This window comes from Labeo rohita, chromosome 25, assembly GCF_022985175.1.
Source record: "Labeo rohita strain BAU-BD-2019 chromosome 25, IGBB_LRoh.1.0, whole genome shotgun sequence".
In the NCBI taxonomy this organism is placed as follows: Eukaryota; Metazoa; Chordata; class Actinopteri; order Cypriniformes; family Cyprinidae; genus Labeo; species Labeo rohita.
The window spans coordinates 23,533,815-23,539,840 of NC_066893.1; positions in this window are offsets into that span (position 1 = coordinate 23,533,815).

Below are 6,026 nucleotides of genomic sequence, written 5' to 3' on the forward strand. Positions count from 1 at the left end.
TGTGTCTACTTTTTTTGGACTTCACTAATGGTGTATACTTGTATGCGTAAGTCAAGGAATATCTTGCGATTCAAATAATACTGATTTGGATCCCCTTTTGTGCTAAACAGGTTTATTACGACATGAGGGTGAGTAAATGATGACAGAATACTAATTCTTGGGTGAACCATCCCTTTAAGCAGGCCAAAGATTTCACGCAAGCCCAGAGTACAGAAAAGTGCGCTTGAATGAGAGACAAGATCTGAAGGGAGAAATATATAAAGGAGAGGCTGCTGTCTTTGCCAGCTTTAATTTGATCCAGAGCTCCTCTCCAGGGCCCACGGAAACAGAACAAGAGAGCGTTTCAGCCGCGTGCCAGAGAGAAAGAGAAATGTAGCAGACCTGCTGCACAAACCAGACCAACCCAAATACAGTTGTGCCTTGATTTTCTGCATTTAAAAGTCTTTAGGTGTGTCTCAATCTGCTGTCTAGTTCAGTAGTACAATTCTAAGGTAGTCCCGTTGTCAAAATGGCCAAAAAAAAAATCCCAGAATGCACCATTGTGTGTAAATCCACCTTTTTCTTCCCGTAAGAACGGGCGCGGCCATTTGTAAATTTGATGGGTCTGGCTTCCGGTTTCATCCGTGTCAAGCAATTTTTAGCTGTACAAAACAGCTTGTTTTGTTGCTTGATATTGCAAATTAGTGTGTCTTATTATTTTAGTTTATTGTCTTAATACAAACACACTGGATTGTAGTGCAAACAGATTTAACGTTCACTGCACGTCGTTATTCTTCTCGCAATTAATGAACCGGAAGTCTCGCCTATATGCTTCCGCATTCAAGAAAAAGGTAGATATTTCTTCTTAACCCTGGTGAAAAAACTATGTTTTGATGCTGGAATGCTGGTTAGGTAGGTTTTGATGCTGGTTTAAGCTGGTCCTTTGCTGGTTTATGCTGGTCCTTTGCTGGTTCATGCTGGTCCTTGACCAGCAAAAACCAGCAAAGGACCATCTTGAACGAGCATCAAAACCTACCTAACCAGCATTCCAGCATCAAAACATACCTACCAGCATATGCTGTTTTTTTCACCAGGGAAATCTGCTTAAATCTTAAAAAAGTGCCGGTGTATCTAAACAAAAGCAGTATTCCAATGTGATTCATTTTCTAAACTACAATTACTAATAATTATATGCATTCACTCTCGACGATGTAAGCAAAACCTGATCCACACGGGACAGATCGTTACTTCTGTAAATCAGCAGGTGGCCTGAATGGCCTGGCTTTCACTCTGAACTTGTTCTTTGAAGCTGTAATACTGATCCAGGAACTTGAGAGATTATGACTGATTATTATTGCTAAATGGACCACACACAGAGAAAAACGAGTCATCTCATTTGCGCTAATCAATTCAAGATACTTTTAAGCACATAGAGAAGTCCCAATCACACTCACTAGCACATATTCAGACTTACTGTAGTCCACAACAGAAGAAAAGACACATCTGCTTTCTCCTTTCCTCTCGCCCTCCCCGCGGACCAACCTCTCACTCGCTTTCTTTCTCTGTAGTGGTTTGAGAAAGTTCCAGACATTCCTGAAAGGATTCCGCTCGGCAGCAGCCAGTCAGCAATGAATTCCAGAATAGCAGGACAACGGCTAAAAATAGAGACAAGGAGGATTTGATGAAAGTAAGAAATAAGTCTTACAAAAATACTCTGGCGGTACCATGGTACGAAATGATTTAATGATGACGAGTATTCGTATAAAGAGAAAAGCGCCAAGTACCGAGTAAAAAAAGCAAGTTACTCCTTTTTACTAAAATAGCACTATGGTAATACTCTACAAATGTTCCAAAAACATGGTGGTACCATGGTGCAGTGATAGTAGGCATATAAGAAGGATACTATAGTACTGAAAATAATACCACATACTGTTGTATTTACAACATTTTCAATATGATTACCATTTATATGGTACTTTTAAGAATATAATAATAAAATCATGATAAATATCCAAAAATGGTAACACTATTTTTTTGTCAGTATAATACTGAATGATTATCATTTATACCAGAGTATTTGCATTACTCCAAGGTAATTGAACCATACTATTGCTATAGTACACGTCCAAAAAAAGATAGTATTACCATGGTACCATGTCAAACATATTTCCCTTATAAAAATGCTGTGACAGTACCATGGTATAATGGATAGTAATTCACTAGTACTTTAAAATATACAGTGGTACTAAAATTAACACCATGTTTTATGGTATTTAGATTGTACTTCTAAGAATATCATGGTAATACCATGGTACATGTCCAAAAATTGTAACACTTTGGTACTTTTTGTCTGTATAATACGGAATGTGAATCATTTATGTCAAGGTATTTACATTACTCCAAGGTAATTGAACGTATACCATGCTATTGCTATAGTACATGTACAAAAAACATGATATTACCATTGGTACCATGTCAAACATATTTCCCTTATAAAAATGCTGTGACACTGACAGTACCATGGTATAATGGATAGTAATTCACTAGTACTTTAAAATATACAGTGGTACTAAAAGTAATACCATGTTTTATGATATTTAGATTGCACTTCTAAGAATGCCATGGTAATACCATGGTACATGTCCAAAAATGGTAATACTATGGTACATTTTTGTCAGTATAATAATAAATGATTATCAGTTATCACAAGGTATTTACATGTAACTCCATGGTATTGAATGTATACCACACTATTGCTATAGTACATGTAAAAAAAATGGAAAAAAAAAAACATGAACATGATAAAAAAAAAAAAAAAAAACATGATATTACCATGGTACCATGTCAAACATATTTCCCTTATAAGAAATACTGTGACGATACCAAGGTTTAATGAATAGTAATTCTATGGTACTTACTTTAAAATATACAGTGGCACTAAAAGGTTATGCCATGTTTTATGGTATTTAGATTGTACTTCTAAGAATAATCATATTAATATCATGGTACATGTCCAGAAAATGGTAATACTAGGTTGTTGTTTTTTTTTTTTTGGTCAGATAATACTGAATGATTATCATTTATACCAAGGTATTTACATGTTACTCCAAGGTAACTGGACATATAGCATGGTACTGCTATAGTACATGTCCAAAAAACATGGTATTTCCATGGTACTATGTCAAACATATTTCCCTTATAAAAATGCTGTGACAGTACCATGGTATAATGTATAGTAATTCTATAGTACTTTAAAATATACAGTGGTACTATAATTAATACCATGTTTTATGGTATTTAGATTGTACTTCTAAGAATATCATGGTAATACCATGGTACATGTCCAAAAATGGTAATACTGTGGAACTTTTTGTCAGTATAATACTAAATGATTATCAGTTATCACAAAGTATTTACATGTAACTCAACGGTATTGAAAGTATATCACACTATTGCTATAGTACATGTCCAAAAAACCATGGTATTACCATGGTACCATGTCAAACATATTTCCCTTATAAGAAATACTGTGACGTTACCATGGTTTAATGAATAGTAATGCTATGGTACTTACTTTAAAAGATACAGTGGCACTAAAAGTTATGCCATGTTTTATGGTATTTCGATTGTACTTCTAAGAATATTAATATACTATATTAAAATACTATGTTTTTTTTTTTTTTTTGTTTTTTTTTGTTTTTTTGGTCAGATACTGAATGATTCTCATTCATACCAAGGTATTTACATGTTACTCCAATGTAACTGAACATATAGCATGGTACTGCTATAGTACATGTCCAAAAAACATGGTATTGCCATGGTATATTTCCTATATAAAAAATGCTGTGAGAATACCATGGTATAATTGATAGTAATTCTATGATACCTACTTTAAAATATACAGTTGTACTAATACCATGTTTTATGGTTAGAATATCATGGTAAGACCATGGTACATGTGCAAAAATAGTAATTATATGGTACTTTTTGTCAGTATAATACTTAAAGATTATAATTTATAGCAAGATATTTACATTACTCCAGGGTAATTGAACGTATACCATACTATTGCTATAGTACATGTCCAAAAAACATGGTATTACCATGGTACCATGTCAAACATATTGCTCCTATAAAAATGCTGTGACAGTACCATGGTATAATGGAAAGTAAGTCTATGGTACCTAAAAATATACAGTGGTACTAAAAGTAATACTATTTATTTAGATTGTACCATTTTACCTAGATTATAAGAATATAATGGTAATATTATGGTCCATGTCCAAATAACAATAGGACCGTTTGTTAGTTTCTTGTAACTGCAATGCTGAATGATTACCATATTTAGATACGTCTTTTACATGCTACTCCAAGGTGATTCAACGTATATGTCCACAAAACATAGTATTACCATACTATAATGTTCATCTACCATGGTTTTTATATGGTATTCCATGGTTCTTCCAAGAGCACCAATGGTACATGACCAAAATATCATGTTGGTATGATGGCACTTTTTTATTTAAATTATCATGATATTACCATCTGATATTGTAAATGAACCATGGTACTTCTACAGTACTTTTATTGTATGTTCCAGCATGTGGTTGACTGGCTGTGATTCAGTTTCTGAGCTCCTACTGTGTTTAAAGCAGAAGCACCAAATTATTTACAGAAAGACATCTCTATCCCAGGATGAACTCCTGTCCATCAACTCAAAAGCTCTTTCCTCTGAAGCTTCGCACCTCCTGGGGCTATTTTAGCACCCATCGAGTGTTGTGTTAAGACCTGTGGAATTTAGGACAGATCTTCTGTGGATGTCGGTTGGTTTCTGTGGAAGCCTTCATTTCCTCCAGCCAACCGCTTGTGCTCCATCTTTTGATATCCTACTTAAAGCTGCAGGAAACACTCACTGATGCATAAAGAGCTTCATGTGTCTCAGTGGCAGGGGAAGAAAGAGTTTCTGGAACATCTGCCCTCTTTTTAAGAAGGAATGGAAACAGTTTTAAAGCAAACACTTGGGGTTGCAGCTGTGTTTTATTTGAGAGTCAGTGCGAAGACAGATAGGCTTCAAAAATGGCTGTGCAGACTGATTCACAGATTTCTTCACAAATTTGTGAATCAGTTCAACCAAATGACTTGAACAAAGAACAATGTTTTGTTTTAAAGGACAACCAAAACCCTATTCGCACCTGTTTAGTGCTGTTTACTCATGACTGGATCACTTGAGACAAATGCGGCCATAAATACACGTTCTGTAAATAAATACATGATGTAGATGATCTGTTTTCTTCTGAATGCATAGCTTCTCAGGTTTTTCCAGGGCAGTTTTCTCTGATTAAAGCTCCTTTTATCCCTCTTTCCATTCCTCTCGCTTTCTCCTATTCAGCCTCCTTCAAATAAACTTTAACGTCTGAATCTGAGAGGGGAAAAGCATTTATGCCGAGAGCAGTTTGGAAAGGGCTGTGAGTGGAATCTTTGAGATTTTATTTGTGGGAAAGCGCTAAAGAAACTGCTGATGGATTCTACATGCCGTAGATTTAAAGCTGAAGCCGAGAGCGTTTGGCATGTGAAGACTCTAGTTAACCTTCATTCAGGCGGGATTACAAGCGTGGCCTGATTTCAGCCCAGCCCATGATAAACGGTGAAATAGAGAGAGTTAGTCGTAGGAAAATAAGATGTGTGACTGATTCGGCCTGTAAAAAGTGAAGGATTCGGTTCTTTAAGAGCTCAATGAAGCCTCTAACACTAAAAACTGGACTGAGGCGGTTGTACGTGTCTCAATTGATAGTTTTTGCATCTAACATACACTACCAGTCAAAAGTTTTTGAACAGTAAGCTTGTGAATGTTTTTTAAAGAAGTCTCTTCTACTCACAAGTCTGTATTTATTTAATCACAAGTACAGCAAAAACAGTAAAATTTCAAAATATTTTTTTTTAGTATTTTAGTATTAAAAGAACTGTTTTCTATTTGAATATTTTTTTAAAATTTAAAAAATCTTTTGTAACATTATACATTATACCAATAAAAAATGTTTTTATTTTTA